This window comes from Odocoileus virginianus, chromosome 10 (assembly GCF_023699985.2).
Source record: "Odocoileus virginianus isolate 20LAN1187 ecotype Illinois chromosome 10, Ovbor_1.2, whole genome shotgun sequence".
Classification (NCBI taxonomy): Eukaryota; Metazoa; Chordata; class Mammalia; order Artiodactyla; family Cervidae; genus Odocoileus; species Odocoileus virginianus.
Window position 1 is genome coordinate 22,964,780 of NC_069683.1, and position 23,975 is coordinate 22,988,754.

Sequence of the window (23,975 nt, forward strand, 5' to 3'; positions counted from 1 at the left end):
GATATCTAGGTTGCCTCCAGCAACTAATCAACTCCCAGCCACCCCCAGGCTCACAGTATGTCCTTGTACTTGTCTTCTTCCAAAACGCCATCTGACTTTAGTTGTTTAGTGTTAACTTAAATGGTTTCAATCACAGAGTCATTGCTTTCTTAACTAGTGTGTAAGTTCTTTTCAAGCAGATAATCACAGTCTGTACCTGTTAGGGTGCTTTTGGGTATAGATGAGATTATGTGTTATGAAGTGCTTAGCACATTATCTGGCAAGCAGAAAATTCTCAATAGATGGTATAAGCCCTCCAGAGCCTAGAACACATTAGGATTTTAATAAATACCAATTACAATAATGAATGTTTAATCACCTCTGGTGATCTAGGGTCTCCTTCTTCATAAAGCTTGGTCCCAGAACACTTAAAACATGAGGTGTTCAGGAGGCAGTAATTACGAGAGTCACCATTAATCCTCCCAAATTATTCCCCTTTTACAGATGATAAAACTGAAACTCAGAGAGGTTTTGCTTCTTGCTTATGATCATTCAGCATCGTTCGTGGCAGAACTGGGGCTGAAACCCTGGTCTAACTCCAAAGGTTTTACTTTTAACCACTCTGCTATATCACCACCCTGGGGAAGCACACTTAGATTATTGCTATTTCAGCAACAGTAGCTTTCATTTTCTGTGTGTGGATAACAAAGAATTTAAAAATCAGTTAATGCTTACTGAGCCCTCACATGTGCCAGGCCCTGCCAGGACCATGTTTAAAGGACATTTGTGTAAATTACTGAAAGATGCTCCCTGGTGGATACAGCGGTGGTCATATGGCCTGGTGAGTAGAAGCCGGGCTGGATTCTGGCCTCTGCTTGTCCCCTACCCTGGCGCCTGTGTGCAGCACACAAACTAGCCAAGTGTGTGTCGTACCCCTGGGAATATGGCACGTATTTTCTCCATGCCATGTCATTAAATCTTCTTTTCCACAACAGTCCTATGGGGCAAACACATTTTTGCTGGACAGATGAAGAGACCAAGGTTCAGAGTTGCAACATTTCAAGGCGACATGATCTTAAGGTGCACAGATCCAGCGTTCAAATGGGAGTCCTTTGGCATCAGATCCACAGACTGGCAAGTATAAAGTAGTGTGATGGAGTGGGCTTCCATGTAGGGAAGCAAAAGAGATTCAGGAATCACTGGGCAGAACCTGCCAAGTTTGACAACTACTGCTGAGCCGATCCTCATGCTTTGATGTAGCTGCCTCCCCAGTGAGTGATGGATGTGGTCCCCCATCGGAACTCCAGAGGAGACGAAGTTCCAGACAGGCTGAAACCGTCTGGGGAGAGATCACCAGTGAGCTTAGCGCTGCGGAATGTGAATACTTGAAGGCTGTTATGAGCTCCTGGAATAGGTTTCAGGTTTCAGGGCCCATACGGCTTCCACTGCACAAGGGATTAGGAAATATATTTACCTGTAGGTACCGAGTAGCCCATGCTCAACCAAGGACCAAGAGATCTAGCCAGTGGCCCAGTGGAGAGGGACAGGCTTCTGGGTAGTGAGGTTACGATGAGAACCCCAGAGAAAGTCACACTGGGCTTGCCCTCTGGCACTTATGAGTCAACCTCTCAGAGCTTTGGTGTCCTCATCTCCTCCCTTATTCCTCTATGATTTTTCTAATCCTTTGGAGACTGAGTTTATGATCTCCCTGAAGATACGCCGATGTCTCAAGGTCAAATCAGGACCTCTGATCTATGATTGTTTTATGAAATCATTATCTCAGAATGAATTCCAGTATTCTCTGGGCCAGAATACTGGAGTGGGTAGCTGTTCACTTCTCCAGGGGATCTTCCCAATCCAGGGATCAAACCCAGGTCTCCCACATTGCAGGTGGTTTTTTTTTTACCAGCTGAGCCACCAGGGAAGCCCAAGAATACTGGAGCGGGCAGCCTGTCCCTTCTCCAGGGGATCTTCCCAACCCAGGGATTGAACCAGGGTCTCCTGCATTGCAGGCGGATTCTTTACCAGCTGAGCTACAAGAAAAGCCAAATAAAGTGTATATAAATGTGATATTTGTGTGTGTGTGTGTGTATATATATATATATATATATATATAAAAAACATGTATATCTGAATGTTTACTATTCAGTCTTTAAAAGAAGAGGAAATTTTGTCATTTGCAACAGCATAAATGAATCTGGAGGGCATTAAGCTAAGTGAAATAAGTCAGACAAGGAAAGACAAATAACTCAGTATCACTGATACGTGGAATCTTAAAAAAAAAAATCGCCAAACTTTAGAGTAGAGAGGGGCTGGGGTGGGAGAAATAGGGAGGGGTTGGTTAGAGGGTACAACTTTCAACTATAGGATGAATAAAGTGTGAGAATCTAATGTATAGTACAGTGACTAGAGTTGATAATACCACTGCATGATTGAAATGTGCTTAGATATTCTCTTACACACACACACAAATGATAAATAAGTGAGGTGCTGGGTGTATTAATTAACTCTAGGGTGGGACTCCTTTGACAATGTATGTGTATATCAAATCATCACATGGTACATTAAATATCTTCCAATTTTGTCCATTATATGGGCTTTCCTGGTGTCTCAGTGGTAAAGAATCTACCTGCTAATACCAGAGACCAGGGTTTGATCCCTGGGTCGGGAAGATCCCCTGGAGAAGGAAATGGCAATCCACTCCTGTATTCCTTCCTGCCTGGGAAATCACGTGGACAGAGGAGCCTGGTGGGCTACAGTCCACGGGGTCACAAAGAGTCAGACATGATTGAGCGACTGAGCACACACGCCCATCTAGGTGAAGCTGTGGGGAGTTCGGTGGTGGTCCAGGGGAGAATGTTGTTCTCAAGCATCCAGGATTTTTCTGCCAGTGCAGGAGATGTGTGTTCGGATGGGCTGTTCTCAAGACACTCTGCAGGTATTCCTTCCCTCTGAAACTGGGGACTCTGCCATCACACACACACACACGCACACGCACACACGCACACACACACACACGGTTCTGGGTGCTGGAAATGTCATAATTCCCGCTTCAATGGAGTTTATTTACATTTAAAGGGAGACAGGCTAGCAAGTGTTTATAATCCTAATAAAAGCTAAAATAGGCACTAGAACACTGGAGGAATCAGAGAAGACTTCCTGGAGGAAGTACTAACTAAGCTGAGTCCCAAAGGATGAGTAGAATGGGAATGGGAAGCGAGTTCCAGGTGGAAGGCACAGTCTGTGCGAAGATCGGAGCAAAGCCAGGTGGTTTGAGGAGCAGAAAGATTGGGAAACGAAAGGCCCCACAGGGCTGGCTTGTCTGTTTGGCTACATCCACGCTTTTGGACTTCACTGTGGGGGCACCAGGAGGGCTGGAAGGAATTTGAACAAGGATTAACGCACTCTGAAGTTGAGACGGATAGCTTTGGCCTGATGCAGAAGGCAGGGAGGGTGGGGCAGAGATTGCTCGAGGGGAGATTTGTTAGAAGGCTACTCAGATGTGGGATTATTTAAGGAAACCTAAAAGCCCAAGTCTAACTGTGCCCTTTAGGAGAAAAGCCTTTCTCCTTCCACCCCAGAGGGGCTACCTTTGGAATCTTTGGAATGTCTATGATCTTGGAGGCCAGTGAGCGCCTCAGTCCTCCAGACTCCCCCTGTACAGTGGGAGTGCTCCAAAGTGCACCCATTCCTTCTCCTTCCGAGAATCTTTCCTCCCAGCATTCCTGCAGCCTCCAGGCTGATCACGTGTATTTCTTCCTGTGCCCTTCAGTTTCCCCCTGACTCTCCTCTGATCTTCTCTTGACCTCCCTGGGGCAGACACAGAGATAAATCTGTTGGATTCTTGGCAGGAGAGTTCAGTCTCGTTCCCAGCTGTGGCCTGACACATTCCCTACCTCAGCGGGGCAGAGGCAGCCCCTTCGCTCTGGTCTGGGACCAGGCAGCAGGGCAGGGAAGGAGCTTGGATTACCAGGTCTTTCTGTGATTCCAAGACAGAAAGAGGAACAGATTCTGATCCCTTCCATCAGTAGCGTGGTGCCCTGTCTTGTGGTTCTCAACCCAGACTGTAGACTAGAATCGCCTTCTGGGGACTTAAAAAAAAAAAAAATTGCCAGGTTCCTCAGAGATTCTGATTTAATTGTCATGGGACAAATCCAGGCATCTGTAGCTTTAAAAGCTGCCGGGCAGGATGGAGAACCACAGCTCTCTTAGCATCCCATTTCAGAGACAAGCTGGCGCTTAGGAGGAGTGTCAGCTCTGGTTATTTTTTTTGCTGGGCTTACCTTGGGCAAATCATAGCCTCTTTGAGCCTCATCTATTCCCTCCTCTGTACAGGGGGGTTAATAGTACCTACCTCTTAAGAGAGTTGTGAACCTACCACGTCAATAATTTGCATTGCCTGTAACATAATTAGTGCCTGACTCTAGCACTGATGGGTTATTTCTTTTTTTATGATGCCTTCAAGTTAGGCATTGCCCTGTCCTTTTTCTTTTTTCATGCCCAGGGACTTTAGTGTGAGTTGGATGACCAGATTTCTAACATTCATCTGTGAGAGCAGATGTACTAAATGAAGGAGAAAGATAGAGGGTTAACATTTTTGCAAAACGAGTGCATGAAATACGTTTGTCTCTAGGGTGCCCACACCCATTTCTTCTCCCTGGTCCCTAAGGCTTTTTGGACAGGATTTGAGGCCCCTGGAGGCCTCAGCCCCAAGCATCATCCCCAAAGAGGATAGAGAGAGGATTCTTCTGTAAAATTTTCCTTTCATAAGTGGTTTCACCGCCATTACAAAGTAAGACTTTCCATAGCTTTCCTGCCAAAGTATGTTCTGTTGGTCTCTAGATGTAGCCTGTGTGGTCTTTTCCTATGGGTGGACTCTCAGAGACGCCGCCCACTCTATCTTCCTTTTGCTGTGATGAAGGGGGGTAATGCTACATAGCATGGCTGAGGCAAGAGTGAGTCCTCCCAGGCACAATTCAGCAAAGAACCCTGGCACCTTGCTGCCATTGTCACGGCTGTGTTTTGCTGGGCACAGCAGAAATGTCAGTGGAAGAGAAAGTTCAGTGCAAACGCATTGCCATTCCAGGAAGAATAGTTCACAACAGGTTCTTCGTAATAAGAAGAGATGTGTCTCTCTCAAAAGATTTGAGACTCAGAGATTGGCAGTGGTGCCCTGGAACAGCTGAAACTGAGTTCCAAAAAGATGCTCAGGGATCTAAGTGACAGCTGATGGGGGGAGCCCACGCCTTCCCAGTGGTTGTGATAGAACTGTAACTCAAAGGATATTGCCTTGCCTTTCCATAGAGACTGGCTCTCCATTAAGATGGAAAACAAACAGTGCTTTCAAATCTGAGCCCTAAATGGATTAATCTAAAAAGTCTAACAGCAGTTCAGTTTCTGAAAGTCAAGCTATTTTAAGAAGCAGTATATTATCCCAAAGAATTTTTCAGTGCAATGACAGCACCTGGATGTCCTAGACACTGACTCACTTCATAATTCAGTATGAATCTGCTGTCCCAATGAGCATCTGTTTCTTCTGCTTTAACACAAACACATCATAGGGGCAGATCTTCCAAATTGCAGACATTGATTGGTGATGAAACTACTTCTCACACAGGCAACTCTACATAGCATGATCCAGGGTGAATAGCTGCACAGATTTAACTGTGTGCCCTGTAAACTGAATGACCAACTCACTCTATAGAGCTTTATTGCAAAATTAAAAACTGTATTAATACCAAGCTATTAATTCCCATAGCTTGGTTTTAATTGGACTTTCCTGGTGGCCCAATTCCCTGGTGGTATTAATTATTAACAACTATAAAAAATTAATGTTGATTCAATAATATTTATTTATATGCTTATGACATAAGCATTAATTTTTATTGTTTTCATAAAACTTATTTTAACAATGGTTAATCACTTCTGCTGAGTCAACCTGGCAGTACAGTTAATGAGGTTCAAATATGTCAAGTGCTCAGCAATGCCTGACATTAAAATAAGCTGTCAAGAAATGATGGTTCTCATTTTATCAAGGGAAGATTACAATTTTTTCAAAAGATAAAGACATTTTGGAAATGACTGGTCTGATTATTTAGAAATATCAGTATCCATGAAATTCAGGTCTAGATATTCACTGACACTGTCATTTTGATTGGTTTGCCCTTTCTCAAATGACTAATAGTATTAACAGAAACTGCTGCAGTTCTTGGCTTCCCAAGTGGCACTAGTAGTAAAGAATCCACCTGCCAATGCAGGAGATGAAAGAGATGCAGTTTTGATCCCTGGTTCGGGGACATTTCCTCGAGTATGCAAGGACAACCTGCTCCAGTATTCTTGCCTGGAGAATCACATGGACAGAGGAGCCTGGCAGATTACAGTCCATGGAACCACAAAGAGTCAGACACAACTGAGTGCCTGAGCACATCAACAACAACTGCAACTATTGTTATTCTAAATAATAGATTGAAACTCCAAGTAGTAATGGTGGTCATAATTATAGTTGGCGTTATTTATTTCTGCTTCCTCAGTGTCCTAGCCCCCTGATGTTGGAAATATCTAGATTATCCTTTGGATAAATATCCCTCCCAATTGGCTTTGGTCTTGGTTCAGATGTCAAATTTTACACCCTCTTTTGGAAGGTGACCCAAAGATGTGGACTGATTCATCCTTATAGCAACATCTTGAAGATGCCATGTAGGGGACTCTCCTATCTCCTGTTTCCTGGTTCCTTCCAAAGCTTGACCATTCAGCCTTATCCTTTGATTTTTTTTTTAATGTTTAGCCACAAATTTTATTTGTCTTGATTACATGATATTGGGGAGTTTCCATCTCTCTTTGATAATAGTCTGTTTGATTTTGACATTTCTTACTATCTTTGATTTTTGTCAACTGTCTATCTCAGAGCTACTCAATATATTTTCTTTTTTCATAAGTTAGCAAAGTGATTTGCTTTGCTTGGTAATCAAAAATCTATAAATAATAACAATTTTCCAGGCAAGAGTACTTGTGGATTGCCTCTAGTGGGTTACCATTTCCTTTTCCAGGGGATCTTCCCGACCTGGGGATTGAACCCAGGTCTCCAACATTGCAGACAGACGCTTTGACCTCTGAGCCACCAGTGAAGCCCCAATTATAAGAATACTAGTAACAGAAGTTCTGATTGTCATTTTTTTCCCCCAAAGTCATAGTAGTAATAGCTACTGTTTACCTGCTATGCATTATGTTCTCGGCACTATTTAAAGCATTATCTTACTGCACCCTCATCAGTTCTGTGAGGGAGTGAATACACGCTGCTCTCATCCCCATTTGCAGATGAAAAAACTATAGGTCAGAAAGATCAAGTAATTTGCTCATAACCAGCAAGCCTATAGCCAGTGCAGCATCTTCAGCCATGGCACTGACAACCTCAATCACTATACTCCTTTTCTATTACATGACTCAGATGGGATGTGTCTGGCAATGTGCTAATCACTTTTTAGCAATTAACTCTTAGTTTTCACAATTCTGTTTCAGTATGGGTTCTGCTTGCAGCTGTACAGATGAAGAAACAGGGGCTCAGATGAGTTCAATGTTTCGTTCAAGGTCTCTCAGCTACTAATATTCCAGGGCAAAACCATCCAGCAAGGAAGATCTGAGCCTGCTGGCAGAGGGATGAAGAAAAGAAAGTGGTAGGTCTGTCCAGACTTAACCTCACTCACTGTTAACAGAACAAAAGAAACTTTAAAAGATGCCGAGAACCAGGCTGCATTCGGAGTATTTCCAGGAGGCTTCAGCAAAAACAGAAAACTTCCTTGGACTTAGATAACTTTGAAATTCTCATTTATAGACCAGTTTGTTTTTTTTTTTCCTTCTTTGAAATTCCAGGCCTGATTAGGTCATGCTCTGGACTTGAGTCGGCCAAGGGCCATGGTTTAAATCACTGTGATCCTGATGACCCTACATGAACATCTTAAAAGGATAAATCTATTTATTTTACTGAGATAATGGAAAATAAAGCAACCCCTGCCCTCTCCAGGAGACCTTGCTTGCCAAGTTGGTTTTCATAACATACTTTTACAGTTGATTTATCTTTTCTGAAAAATGATATTTAAAAACTAAAAAAATAAAGAAGCCCTCAGTGGCACTTGTGCCAAAACCAGTGGTGAAAGCCAAGAATGTCATCGTGGACCCTATGACCAGAAATGGCAGGTTGATGTGTTTCCACACATAGGAACAAAGGCCACCAGATTCCGCTGAGCATGGGGAAACTTGAGTGGCTATATTTTCAGGGCTATGTCAGAAAATGAATGATGCAGAAGGCACTCATGTGGCTGCCGTTTAGCCTCCACCACCACCAAATCCCCAAATCCCACCAGCACTTATGGCCATCACCCCCACACTTCTAGGTCTACGGGTGGCAAATTTGAAATTTGTGCCCAGAAGGTGTCTGCGTGCTGTAACTTGCTCCAGTCGTGTCCGACTCTGTGACCCTATGGCCTGTAGCTTACCAGACTCCTCTGTGCATGAGATCCCCCAGCAAGAATACTGGAGTAGGTTACCATGCCCTCCTCCAGGGGATCTTCCCAACCCAGGCATCAAACACGCGTCTCATACGTCCCCTATGTTGGGAGGCAGGTTCTTTACCGCTGGCGCCACCTGGGAAGCCTGTGCCCAGGAGGTAGATAGGGCCATTTTGAGAGCAGTGTCTGTCCGGGATGACTTTCTAGAGGATGCTGATGGGGGTGGTGTAGAAATCTAATCAAGGTGGTGACAGAAGAACAAGTAATTTCTCCTTTCCTTTTGTAGCAGTTATTTCTAAACCATACCAACTTTTTCATAATATTCAGAAGAATGGAAGGATGATACTGTCATTGGACTACACAAAGGCACCCCTGCCAGCAGATGGGGGTCACTGAACACCATCTTGGAAACTGGATACCACTTAAGACTGGCTGCTATGTAAGCCTTAAGGACAAAAGTCCTTAACACGGTCCACAGGGACCAGCTTGCCTCACCAACTTCCGCTGCTTTTTGCTCTCTGGGCTCGTTTTTACACTGGTCTTTTCTTAGTTCCTCGAATGTACCACGTCTCCTTCTGTCCCAGTCTGCCTCTGCACGCTGTTCTCCCTCCCCTGGAGGGCCAATGTATCCCTTTGCTTCATCACTTCCTCTTCATCCTTTTAAGCTCAGCTCCAACAACACGTCCTCCAGGAAAGCTTTCCAAATTCCCTAGACAAGGTCTGGTCTTCTGGTCCCATGTACTTTATTGGTAATAATTGAGCTGTCAGTTAATTAGCAATCATTTATTAATACTTACGGGAGTTTATGGTCTGACTTGTGCTCCCTGGGTCACCAGCGGGGGAGCTCATTTCACAAAGTCAGACCCAGATTCCTGGTTTCTTCACTCAGAATCCTGGGTTCATACTCTTCATAACTGCTTTTTAATCCCTATTCCTAGGGGGAGAAAAATGGCTGTTATTGTACCTTGTCCTTATACAAGCCTCTTTTCATTAGTTAAAAATAGAATCATGCTGATTTTCCAGACTGAGCATCTAGCCTATATTTTTGCTTCCAGGCCCCCTGCATTAACCACAAGAAAGCACTTTCATTAGAGTTCGTTATTTTCTTCCCTTACCCATTTGATTCTTATTTGTCAGCAAGTACAGAGTTTTAAAAGTTACCAACAACACTGTTTGTCACACGTTTTCTTTGGAGATCAAGCCCTGCTCCTGGAATCCGTTGAGAAGAGTTAGAAAAGAGAATTGTCTACTTTTCCTGGGCATTGCGGTTTGGCATACTGGATGGGCTACTTGGAGCAGAACTCTTAGTCCCCTGCTCTTTTTTTCACTCATACACATGCGTGCGCGCGCACACACACACACACACACAGACACACACACACTCGTTTGATTTATTTGCTGGGATGATGTAAATGGAAATTACAGAATCATATGAGCGCATGTGTCTGTGTGTCTGTGTGTGTGTGCATGCGTATGCTTGAGGCCAGTAGGGATGTCTGAGCTGAGCCTAAGATGGAATTTAAATATGTCTGTAGAAGGCTCTCCCACCCCTCACTGGGAGGGAAGGGGGACGGGAGGACCCCGGGAAGTCAGACGCAGGCTGTGCCTTAGTTTTGTGGAAAGGAGGCTCCTGAGGGGAAGAGTGAGGAACTGTTTGTGGAACAGACTCCATGACCCTTGAGGGCACAAGCAGGTCCTTCTGGAGGTCAGAGTGACTCTGCGTTACTCTGAATGGGGGAGGGAGGCCACTGTGTCACTTTGGAGTGGACTAAACTTGGAAGTCCAGCAGCTTGGGAGCAGTGGCAGGTAGCACACTTGTGTGGACACTGGCCTTGAACTAGGGTCAGCAGCAGCTCGCAGGCCACGCGGTGAGTTCTAAGGGAGCTCTAGACGCAGGAGGCACAGGTGTGTGTGGGGGTGGGGAAGAGAAAAACCCAGTGGCTGCAACTGGATGCATTGTATCTGTGATAGTTGACTGATTTATGATCACCTGGGAGATACCCCCAGGGGTCACTGGGACAAGAGGCTGAGATCTCCTGGGGGCTGAGATTCTACGGAAGAAAGATCCAGGGATGTGTGGGAATGGCAATAATAGTGAGCTTCGTTTAGTTACACACCAGAGGCGGAGAATATCTGATTGATATAGAATAATCCCCTAAAGTTAGAGGCTAAGAGAGACCTTAGGTCATATAGATCAACCCTTCACTATCCTGGGGGGAAGAAGAACCCAAAGAGAAAGGCAAGTTTTCCAAGAGCAGACAGCTAGGATAGAGATCTGAGCTCTGGCCTTGCTGTCTCCTGGTACCTAAAGGAGTTTGGAGTACTTGGGTAGATCACTGATACTTCCCTAAGATACTTCCCTGAGACCTGGGGGGGTGGATGGACTGATGCTAAGAGACAAGCAGGCCTCTAGGCGGGGTGGCTCCATGTCCTGTGGCTGGAGGGACAGAAGAAAGCCGGCATGCCTGAAACGTCTTCCCCCGGTGGCACACCCTGAATTCACGGATGCCCTCCTTCAAGGTCATTCCTTTGGCTTATAAGCTTGTGCTTAGCAAAGACGCTTTATTGGAAGAGCTGGACCCCCTGAGTAAGCAGGGGAGGGGTTGAAGAAGGGATGAGCAGAGATGGCAGGCCTGGGTGAGGCCTGGGAGGAGAGGTCCATAGAGAAGCAAAAGATGCTAAAACAGGGAAGGGGTGGAAACGAAGGACAATGACAAAATGGATCACTTCCCATTTTCACCGGGCCCCAAGCCCATTTCCCAGGCTCCTTCCAGAGGGTTTCAAGTGGCCCACTGAGCATCAGCCATGTGCTAGAAAATCCCCTTGCCCTAGTTAAGTGGTGTCCTAGTCTGACCTCATGCTTAGATTCTTAAGCCTTGCTTCGCTGTAAAGATAGGGAGGAGGAGAGGAGAGAGGAAAACAACCTGGAAAAAAGAGGGAATAGAGGAGGTGAACAGAGGAGGAGAGATGTCCTGAGACCCAGAGAAAGAGCAGGCATGGGCCATAAATTGCTTCCAGGGTGTAAGGAACCACAGACACCCACTTTCAAGACCTTCTGGGGCCACTGTTTAATAGCATCCAGCCGTCTGGCCACAGGTGGGCCTCTCACCTGACTCCCATTAAAGCTCCTTGCCTCTGGAAACCAGCATGATTTATGGGCCCCTCTGGGCTTGTGGCCAGACAGCCACCCCTCACCCATCTCGTCTCTGCCGACCCCGAGTTGCCCTTCTTCTTGCGCGTGGTCCAGCAGGTGGATTTGAATTTCTAATGACTGCAGACACCTGTGATTCCCAGAGGCTCGTGCCATGGTGATGGAGAACAGGCCCAGACTGTACCCAGGAGAAAGAACACAGCCGAGGAAATATGAGAGACAGAGTCATTGGAGGCATGAAATAGAACTGAAAGTGTGCACCTTGTTAGGTTTCATTAACTGTTTACATTTCCCTGGCTGCATTCCGCTGGTCACCTGCCCAGAAACACTATTGGAAAAACAAACCTTAAATAAGATCAGATTTTCCAATGAAATATGATAAGAAAAGGGTCCAGAGCGGAGTCACAAGTAACTGGGCCCAGTCCACCAGAGGGACGTTCAGGAGGATCCTGGTGTCAGTGAAGCTCTGGTCCAGCCTGACTTATGGCTGTCCTGAGGCTCTGGGAGCCCCGCTGTGAAGGAGATGGGGTAAAGTAGGTTTGCAGAGCCTAAGAGAGGCATGCACAGACTTGGATTTATGGATGGGGAGCAGAGATCCCTCCCAACCTCTAAGTCCTTTGGAGAGTGGTGTACTTTCCCTGATGACAGTTCTGTTGCAGCTCATGGAAACTTAAGACTGAAAGTTAAAGGCCCGTGGTCAAGTCAGCAGTGCAGAAGGAATGGAAGACTTTGTTACAAGGCCCAGACTCCTCCAAATGCACCACAATTCATGCTGCTCATTGCCAAGCCACTTAGCAGCGAGTAACCCCTTCATTCCTAGGAAACTTGGTTTGAAAACACTCTCAGTCAGGTCATGCTAAGTTGTTGGTGCCAGTTTTCATGGGTCAGCAGCTCCCTGCTGTTATTGCTGCTTTAGTGGAAGTTCAGGTCAGTTTCTCAGTCATATCTGACTCTTTGCAACCCCACAGACTGCAGCATGCCAGACTTCCCTGTCCATACCAACTCCTGGAGCTTGCTCAAACCCATGTCCACTGAGTTTGTGATGCCATCCAACCATCTGATTCTCTGTCATCCCCTTCTCCTCCTGCCTTCAATCTTTCCCAGCATCAGGGTCTTTTCCAATGAGTCAGTTCTTCACATCAGGTGGCCAAAGTATTGAAGCTTCAGCATCAGTCCTTCCAATGAATATTCAGAACTGATTTCCTTTAGGATTGACTGGTTTGATCTCCTTGCTGTCCAAGGGACTCTCAAGAGTCTTCTCCAACACCACAGTTCAAAAGCATCAATTCTTCAGCACTTAGATTTCTTTATGGTCCAACTCTCACATCCATGCATGACTACTGGAAAAACCATAGCTTTGACTAGATGGACCTTTGTTGGCAAAGTAATGTCTCTGCTAATGTGTAATGTGTGTGTATTCTGGGTATGAAAACTGGCTCATGTTCAGGAATTGAGTTAGATTCACAACTTCTGTTGAGGTAATCACCCTCAGCCTCTTGCTCATCTATTCTTGCCTCTTTTGATTGTATATATTAAGCAGCACCCTCCATTTCTGCCTGATCTTTTGTCTCTAAGGAATACCATGTTCTATTAACTATACCCACAACTTCTTGAGGGTCAAGCCCCCTTGGTTGCCCCTCCAATGTTATTGATTGTGGTGGTAATTGTGGGGTCCCCTCATTTCTGGTGATTAATAACTATCATTTGGACTTTATTGTTTTGAGGCCTTATCATTCCCATTGCTATTAGTAAGCCAAGTTTTGTGACATATTTCTTATAATCAGCCTTAGCCTATAGAAGAAACTCACCACTGAATGTCTTAGTGATACTAATATTCATCCCATCATCATGTTGTTGATGGCCATTGTGAACAGTGCCTTCTCTAGGTCCTTCCATGGAAATAAATTTCTGATGCATCTTCTGTCCTCATGTAATATATCCAATTCAAAAATGCCCATTTCCCTGAGTCATTTAATCCCACTGGTTTCCACAGTACCTCAGACATTACTGCTTGGTCAGCATGAGCTATTGTTTTCTCCATATTTTTATTTTCCATTTTGTTTTTGTTTCTAGTCACTAAGTTATGTCTGGCTCTGCCACCTCATGGCCCGTAGCCCTCCAGGCTCCTCTGTCCATGAGATTTCCCAGGCAAGAATACTGGAGTGGGTCGCCATTTCCTTCTCCAGGGATCTTCCCAACCCTGGGATCAAACCCATATCGGCTGCATTGGCAGAGGGATTCTTTATCACTGAGCCAACTGGAAAACCCTTTTTTAGAGTTACCTACCAGCAAATTTGCCCAGACCCTAGGGTTGTTGCCAAGGCATTAAATCCATGTTCCTAAAGAGTACTCCCAATTAAATGAACTTTTGCTTGTCTGTTCTTCTGTTCTGTACTCCTTGATCCAGTCAGTGCCAGTGAAGTTGCTCAGTCATGTCCAACTCTTTGAGATTCCATGGACTGTAGCCTACCAGGCTCCTTCATCCATGGAATTTTCCAGGCAAGAGTACTGGAGTGGGTGGTTGACATTTTCTTCTCCAGGGATCTTCCCGACCCGGGGATTGAACCCAGGTCTCCCTCATTGCAGGCAGACGCTTTACCATCTGAGCTACCAGGGAAGCCCTACTCCTTGATCAAGCACCCTCAACATCCAATCCCCTGGGTACTCCCCTGGCTCCTGCTGGTACTTGCTGCTTAATTCTTGCAGCTCCATTGGCATTTGTCTCTTTCTTTGCTCATCATGTTCTAAACTGGGATTAGGATGGAACTTAACCCTGTTTTCTGGCCCGGTAGCCAAGACGGGCCTGAGGCAAAGTCCTGAGGAGGACCCTTGTCTTCTTGCAGTGGGAAAACACCCATACTGTTTCTTCCCATAGGACGGAGCTCCGGTTCTTAACAGGAACAGATGAGCCATCTCTGAAGGCTCGGGGGATTCAGGGAATTCAGTGGAACCACATACTTTGGGAGTATCCATACAGATGAGTCAATGTCAGGTTCAAGAGTTCAAGTTTTTCCAGGCAGGACACTGATATCATAGCATAGTAGACCAGCCATGACTAAGCATTCCACTCTCTTTGAAGCCTATAAATATCATAACCCGAGTTTGTTTCTCAGTTTAATCCACTCTCCTACTGCAGGAACTACCAAAGAGGACCACTGGCTTTCACACTTAGTATTTAAATTTGTTAATTATGCTTCGTTTCTCATTATCCCTCTGCAGGGCATCAGATCAACTTAGTAACCGGCTGATTCCATTGTCCTTAAATGTGCTATTCATCCATAATGAGTAAAAGCCTGAATCTTCATCCCAGCCCAGGCATTCTCCTCCACTAGGAAGTACTTCTAAGTAGCCACTTGGGAAATCTTTAGCAGTTGGGTTGCCTCTTTGTGCCAGGGTTATCTATACCTCAAATACCACTGGGGAATGGGGATTTCCTTGCTAGCTGTGTAATCTAGAACCAAAACTCCCTCTTATCACCTCTTACTTTTTATTATTCCCAGTACTGATTGTATTGGTTGGTTCCAATACAGTATTGGTTGGTTCCAATACAATATTGGTTGTGCTGGTGTCTAAGAAGCAGACACCAAGCAAAGTTAGAAGTGCCAGATAGAATTCTTGGCAGTAGCACCTCCCTTGTGGTCCAGTGGTTGGAAATCTGCCTGCCAGTGCAGCGGACCCAGGTTCAATTCCCGGTCCAGGAGAATTCCACAGGCCCTGGGGCAGGTGGGCCCATGTGCCACAACTACTGAACCCCTGCTATAGAGTTCTCACCTCAATAAGAGAAGCCACCGCAGTGAGAAGCCTGCACACAGCAATTGGAGTGTAGTGTCTGCTTGCCGCAACCAGACAAAGCCCGTGTATGGCAATGAAGACCCAGCACAACCACAAGTAAATACATTAAAAAAAAAGAATTCTTGGTGGTAAACCCTATGAAACATAAATGGGAAAGAAGCAGGATTAGGCAGGGAGAGCCTTCAGACTGCTACGTAGGTCTGACCTGGTGAAAAGCAAGGGGAAACACAGGAGGATGGGGTAGCAGACCTTCAGACTGGTATAGCATTGGCCGGCATGGTAGGGAACACTAGAGTAGAAATGGCCTGCATCTGAGTACAAATGGTCAGGCCCCCATACCCTCACCAACCGGGAATAATGTGGCTTAAGTTTGAATGCTGCAATTAGATCATTTCTGGGTGGGCTTCAGAGGGTCCACGTATATCCTGAAATTATAAGCAAAATCAGTATGTGTGTATTTTTCCAGGATCCATAGCTTTCCACTAAATTTTCAGAGAATTCCCCAGTGCCCCAAAGGTAATGCGACGTTGGTGTGAATTCACTTGGTCATCCGAGCATGTTCTCCCAGCCCCTGCCATATCCCCTTTTCTAGAGAGTGGGTTATGCACTTGTGTGCTGGCCACACTGGACTTCTTCGTGCTCCTGTGCACTCTAAGCTCATTCCTAGCTCAGAGCCTTTACATTAGCTGTTCTGTGTGCCTGGAATGCCCTTTCCTTGGAGGCGCTCATGATGTTTTACTCTAGGAGTCAGCTTCCTTGTCACCTTCTCAGAGATGCCTGCTCTGATTCCACAAACCAAAGTACCTTCCTCCATCACTCCTAGCATAGTTCTCTGTTTCATTTCTAGCATAGCGCTCTCCCATCTGGTCTGCTCTTCTTTGTTCGTTATATATCTTTGCCCAGGAGGATGTAAGCTCCATGGAGACAGGAGTCACTCTGTCTTGTTCACCATGCTGTCCCCATAGCGTAGAATGTGGCTGACACATAGGAGACACTCAAAATGTTTTCTTTTTTTTAAAGTTTAAGTATACTTGATTTATAATGTTGTGAGCATGTCTGCTGCCTAGCAAAGTGATTCAGTTATATGTATACATACATTCTTTTCCATATTCTTTTCCATTATGCTTTTTCACAGGATATTGAATATAGTCCCCTGTGCTATACAGTAGAACTTTGTTGTTGATTCATTCTGTCTGTCCCAGTCTGCATCTGCCAATCCCCAGCTCCCAATCCATCCCTCCCCTACCCCCAATCCCCTTGACAACCATAAGTCTGTTCTCTATGTCTGTGAGCCTGTTTCTGTTTCGTAGATAAGTTCTTCTGTGTCATATTTTAGATTCCACATATAAGTGGTATCACACGGCATTTGTCTTTCTGTTTCTGACTTCCTTCACTGTTATGATAATCTGTAGGTCCATCCATATTGCTGCAAATGGCATTATTTTATTCTTTCAAAATGTTTTCTTAAAGAATAAATGCTTGTCTTATCTGTCCATTAAAATATTTTCCCATGCGTCCTTTTCTTACATTTTTGTAGCTGCTTTATAAAATATAGATATAATTATTAATAATCCAGACATCCAAAAAAATTCCAGACTATAACAGAACCCTATGTACTAGCCTCAAAGAGAGACAGATGTTAACATTTGGCTTCAATTGCTTCAATTTCTCTTTTGCTTGTTTAGTATTTAAGCTAAACTTTCATATATCACGTTTGGCGACACCCTTCCTTTTTTTTCTTTCTTTTTGGCTGTGCTGGGTCTTTGGGTTCCTCATTGCTGTGTGTGAACTTTCTCTAGTTGCAGTGGGTGGGGGCCACTGTCCAGCTGCAGGATGCAGGCTTCTCACTGCGGTGAATTCTCTTGTTACGGAGCACAGGCTCTAGAGTTCGCAGGCTTCAGTAGTTGCAGCTCACGAGCCATGGGCTCTGGAGTGTGGGCTCAGTAGTTGTGGCTCATGGCCCCCGTCCCCCCACGGCATGTGGGATCCCGGACCAGGGGTGGAACCATTATCCCCTGCATTGTAAGGTGGATTCTTCACCACTGGACCACTAGGGAATCCTCATACCCCTTGTTTTCAATGGTAACTACTGCCTTTAAGGTACTGTATGTCATTTCCATGGGGTCACAAGAGTCGGACATGACTTAGCGACTAAACCACCACCACTACCATGTCATTTCTACCTATTTTTAATAGTTTAATAAGTTTGTATTCACAAGTAACATATGCTGTTTTTAACTGTAGTGTGGTTGATTTATAAAACTTAGTTTCAGGTACAGAATGTGATTTGCATATATGTGTGTATATATATATATCCTTTTAAAAAATTATTTTCCATTATAGGTTATTACAAAATAGTGAATATAGTTCTCTGTGTTATACCGTAAATCCTTGTTATCTATTTTACATATGGTAGTATGTATCTGTTAATTCCATACCCCTAATTTATCCCTCCCTGCCTTCCCCTTTGGTGACTATAAGTTTGTTTTCTATGTCCATGAGTCTGTTTCTGTTCTGTAAATAAGTTCGTTGGTACCATTTTTTAGATTCCACATATAAGTGATAAAATATTGGTCTTTTTCTATCTGACTTACTTCACTTAGTCTGATCACCTCTAGGTCCATCCATGTTGCTGCAAGTGGCATTATTTCATTCTTTTTTATTCCATATAATATTCCATATATATATATATGTATACACACACACACACACACACACACACACACACACATATATATATAGCATCCCAGGTGGTGCCAGTGTTAAAGAACCTGGCTGCCAATGCAGCAGACATTAAGAGATGCTGGTTCAGTCTCTGGGTCGGGAAGATCCCTGGAGGAGGAAATTGCAACCCACTCCAGTATCTTGCCTGGAGAACCCCATGGACAGAGAAGCCTGGCCTGCTATAGTCCATGGGGTTGCAAAGAGCTGAACATGACCAAAGCGACTGTGTGTGCTAGTCGCTCAGTTGTGTCCAACACTTTGTGACCCCATGGTTACTGTAGCTCACCCGACTCCTCTGTTCATTTGGGTCATATGGCACCCCTACTTTTAGGTTTTTGAGGAAGCTCCATGCTGTTTTCCACAGTGACTATACGGATTTACATTCCCACCAGCAGTATAGGAAGTTTCTCTTTTCTCCATACCCGCTCCAGCATTTATTATTTGTAGACTTTTTGATGATGGCCATTCTGACAGGTGTGAGGTGATACATTGCTATAGTTTTTATTTGCATTTCTTTAATAATTAACGATGATGAGCACTTTTCATGTGCCTGTTAGCCATCCATACAACATATGCTTTATTTATATGTCCTAAGAGTCTATATAAATATGTGCATACCATATATATCTGCTGGTTACTTAGAGCTATTTAAATATTTAACACTATTTTTGGGGCACAGACTGAGCTCTGGAGTCATCCTAACTGTGGACTTACTGCTATACTGGACAATACAATTCCTTATTGTTTAAGCCAGGTAAGCTGGGTTTGCTGTTATGCACTGCTGAAAACCTCTTTCCTGTGATAGTCTCACTCTATTAAATTTATCACCATTGGGTCTTTAAACTCTAGCAGTTTTCATTCGGCTGCAGATTTACCAACTGTATAGACACTTTTAGTTTCTTCTAAAGATCATCCAATTCAGAGATCTTTTGTATTAGTCATTTCTTGCCATGGAACAAATTTAGCAGTGCCAAGCAACATGATTTGTTATCTTGCCTAGTTTCTGAAGGTCGGGGGTCTGGGAGCAGCTCCTCTGAGGGACTGTTGTCAGGAAGCTTTGGTTCCTTTCCACGTGAGCTTTGCACAGTTGACTTCTCCCAGAGTGAGTGATCTGACAGAGACAGAGAGAGAGGCTGAGAGAGAGGAGAGCAGTCCTGCATAGATCACCACCGGGCATTTGTCCACACCTATGTGGTCAGCAACAGGGATAACCCTCACTTTGCTCCTGTATTTTTCCTCTCAATCTATACCGTGATCACTGAGTGCATCTTTTCTACCTCCTCGGTGCCTCTCAAGCCACTTCTCTCCGTCCCGTTGCATACTGGATATTGTTGCAGAGAGGAGAACCTGGGACACCCATCTGATCAGGTGACTGACCCTCAAGTTGTTTCTCATGACCCCCGCAGAATCAAGTTCATGGTTTTCAAGGCCTGCCTGCCCCTGTAGCCACCTTAGTACCCGGTCTTTCTCATCTCTTGTCCTCCACTCTCCCTTCCCTCTGTGTTTCTTCAGCTCTGAAGCTCAATGTCATCTTCTCAGGTTAACTTTTCCGACCTTCAGACCAGATTGGACCCCCTGGTTACATGCATCTGGAATGTTCCGTCTGTTGGCAGGACCTTTTGTTGCAGTGCACAGACTCTCTAGCTGTCACGTGGACTTAGTGGTTGCAGCATAGACTTTGTTGCTCTGTGGCATGTGAGATCTGAGTTCCCCTGACCAGGGACTGAACCCATGTCCCCTGCATTGGAAGGTGGATTCTTAACCACTGGACCACTAAGGAAGTCCCCTTCCCTACAGTCTTTAACAAACGTCAGAATGCTTTTTTCTTTAGCACCTGGACTGGGTCCACTCAGGTCAGACCTCTCAATTTGTCTTTGAACAAATGCACACTCTGCCCCTAGACCTCCAACTGGAAGCATAACTGTACAAGGCAATATATTTTTCAGACACACATTGGCTTCAAATCAATACAGGAACATAACCTAACTTCCATCACCAGAGCTGTGGAAAATGGTACCTACTTCAAAATGAAGCTCTAAGATTTGATGTTCATAACAGTCAACCTTGATTGAGCTGTCATTATGCAGGCCAGCCTCATTTTAATCTCACCGGAATGATAAGGCAGCTCTCACCTCCTTTTTACTGATGACAAAAGTGAGACTGCTGCTTTCCTGGTGGCTCATGTGGTAAAGAATCTGCCTGCAATGCAAGAGCCATAGGAGATGCAGTTTCGATCCCTGGGTCAGGAAGATCCCCTGGAGGAGTAAATGGCAGCCCACTCCAGTATTCTTGGTTGGAGAATCCCATAGACAGAGGCGCCTAGTGGGCTACAGTTCATGGGGTCACAAAAAGTCGGACAGGACTGGGTGACTGACACTTTTCACTTCTTTCAGAGTGAGACTCAGAGGAGCCGATGGATTTGCCCAAGTTCACCCAGCCAGGAGGGAGTAGAGCCTTGGTTCACCCTGGGACCTGGCGCTTTTTTCATGCCACAATACCCTGCTGCCTTCCCTCAGCATTCTTCTATGTTTTGGTCCTTTCTCCACCCAAAATGGCTCAGCCATATGTCAAAACGGCACAACTACATGTAACTCTTGAGTTAGTCATTTGGACTGGGGTCCCAGTTTTTGCCAGAGTTCTTTATAAAGTTTTGCAGCTCGTGGCATAGCAGAAATTTTGATTTAAATTGAAGTTTATAAATACACATATGAAAATCAAGAACTGGTTTCCCCAAGAGATTCAGGAGTGCAATGACCATAAAGGAAGGAAGCGCGCCCTCTTTCAGCAATTTCCATGAAGAATGACATAGAGCAAGAAGAATGTGGCCAAAGAAAGAACCACAGACTCACCTACCCGCTTGCCCAGCTCCCGGTGGAAAGGGAGTGGAGCTGAGCCAGCCCTGGAGGCACAACATCACCGCTTGTTGTGTAGGTGAACAGCCGGGATTCATTAGGGCTGGAGACTTCCATGGCGGGGCCAGTTAGAGCAGGCTCTGGTGGAAGGGCCCTTTGTCTTTCCCCCAGACTACCCTTCTCCATCTCTGGCCCTGGGTGACTTGAACTTTGTGTTTCCTTCGGCTGGTGAAAATCAAACATAATGACCAGCAAACAGTCTGGGATGCCTCTCGTAGGCTTAGAGACGGGTCTCACCCTAGCTGTTCTCTCTGGCTTGCCCTGGATGGTCTCTGCTCAAGCTGCTGATCTGAAAAAGTTATAGCTTGGAGACTGTGGAACTGTTGTCATTCACAAGACAGCCTCCACTGTGGTTTCTTTCTGTGTATTCACATGCAATCAGCCTCCCATGGCAGTGAAAAAGGTTCAGGTTTTTTAGAGTGCCTTATCCTTTCATGTGAAAATTAGTGGGGACTGTGACTTGTAATTAAATGGGTGGCCCGACTCCATCTACTACAGCCAATTGTTGATTTCTGGGTGCTCATTATAAGAAGATAATTTTTAATTCCAGGTATCGTTCCCTGTTCCCCAGCATGGCACTTGGCCTCTTTTACATCCTGCCTTTCTAGTGATTTATTCCTCCCAGAAGTGGGTGAGGAAAGTGAGGGCAGGAGGGGAAGAGAACCATAATAAAAATAGTGTTTCCTGAGTACTTAGTGTATTTTAGACACTGTTCTGAGCTCTTCACTCCAACCCCATGGGGGCAGGTACCATTATTCTCCTCACTTAACAGATGAGAAAACTATAGCCATCATAGGTGAAATAAACTACCCAGGTGTACACAAGTAGCTAGTGGTCCACCTGGATTCAGCACTAGGCAGTGTGATCCAGAGCAAGTGCTCTTAAGACAAAATTTAAAAAAACCGGGGGGTGGGGGGGGGTGGGCCGCGGGGAGGGAGGGTCCTAAAAATATCCATTGTGCAGTTTATAGCTTAGACTCAATCACTGTACGTGCCAAACCACTTTCCCCAAACCCAACAAATATTTGGTGAATTTTTTGATGTTAACTTGTGAAGATCAGTGATTCTAAAAAACCTGGGTGTTTGCAGATCCCTATGAGACTTAGAAGGCCACAACTTCCTCTTGGTCCAAAAACTGCATGAAAAATTTGCATATCATTTCCAGAGGTTCAAAGGCCCTGCGAAAAGTCCTCCCGGTAGACCCCATGGAACCTGGGTCAAGAATCCTGATTTAGAACAACGCTAAACTATTAACATGAAAAATTGAGTTAATGGAAAGAGAGGAAGCTAAACTTGTGTAGGAAAACTGAAATGTATGTAGGGTTGTATGACCTCAGACAACCTACCCACCTTTTTTCTATCATAGCTATCGCTTCCCTCTTTCTCTACCAGTCCAAGTTTATTGTCAAGTTCAACAAGGTAATATCTGATCACTGCTTTCAGTTCCCCAGAGGAACGTGTCCCACTCCTTTTTGAGAATTCCTTTCCAGGTTCCCTAGTCCTAGGAAATTTGCAAACCCAAATTAGTGACATTATTCCTATGGGTATACCAAAAATAGATGTGAAGGCCTGTTTCCAGTCCCCTAAGCCTGGAGCAGCAAAGATCTGGCAATAGAGACTTTAGGTCGCATGCATCACCTGTGGGCTAAATTGCTGTAGCGATGAAGCTGCTGGGTAGACTCAGGGAGGGTGTGTGTGTGTTTGTGTGTGTGTGTGTGTGTGTGTGTGTGTGTGTGTGTGTGTGTGTGTGTGTGTGTAGGTGAGGGGAGACAAGGGAAGAAGGAAGTGGCATTGTCAGCTAATGGGAGAAACAGATTTCTAAGAGGCTGTAATACTGAGGCAGGAGGTAGAAGCCTCCTTCCCACCCCCCATCCACCAGGGTAACGTGATTGGAGATTAATCCCTAAGCACTGAAACTCCAAGAAGAGATGAGCAGAACAAATAAGGGAGGAAGCTGGGCCCTGTCCAGTCCACATATTTCTTGTTCTTAAAGTCTGAAGACCTCCCCGATCACACATGTGCAGGAAAGCTCCTTGGAGGTCAGAGGGGAGTGATGCTAACTAATGCCAAGCTACCCATATGCCTTTTCGGTAAAATCCATCTAGGCTAAGAGATGCATGCATGCACACACATGGGAGAATCCTGAGATATACCGAATATGGACTGTGAACCAGGCAAATCAAAATGATTGACTAAAGAAAACCCTGGAAGAAATACCCCATAAAAGTCATTCAAACTGCCACAAGGGCACGACTCACTGACTCTCTCTCAGAGTCCCCTCGTGTGTCTATCCACACCAACTGTACTCTTTTTCCCTCTTAATAAACACTTCACTTATCTCACCACCTTCTATCTTTGTGGAAATTATTTTCTGCAAAGCCAAAGGGCCAGGGCCCTTGTCACTGACCACTGATCTAGGAGCTAGGATCTGGTACTTTCACTGCCATACCCTGGTCTCAATCTCTGGCTGGGAACCCAAGCCCTGCTCCAAACTATTGCAGGCTGAGGCCACACGAGATCATATCCTATGGTTACCTGGAAACCATGTCAACTCCTCCCTACTCCCATCACCAAAGAACTAGGGCTGGTTGAGCGGCAAGGAACTAAACCTCTCCTCTTCTAACCTGCTACCCAGCTGCCCTTTGGCACTTTCCCCACCCTCCCCTTTAAGGTTATTTTTGGTGCCTGTTTTAACAAATTTCACTTTAATACAGAAATTGAGGGTTAGGAACAAGGACCATACCATGGGATTTCCAGGGGGTCAGTCTCAGACAGATAATACAGACAATGATTTATATTTATTGAGCATTTAGAATGAGCTCCATCCTGTGCTAAGGGCCTTGTGTACATAATCTCATTAAATTATCCAAACAGCCCACAAAGGAACTTTGGTTAATATTTTCATTTTACAGATGAG

At 45.0% G+C, this 23,975-nt stretch overlaps 1 protein-coding gene across 5 annotated transcripts in view; it reads left to right on the forward strand.

Moving 5' to 3' along the window:
* The window catches only part of PAMR1 (peptidase domain containing associated with muscle regeneration 1), a 167,998-nt gene that overhangs the window by 64,063 nt on the left and 79,960 nt on the right, over positions 1-23,975 (forward strand). The gene's annotated exons all lie outside the window — the stretch shown is intronic.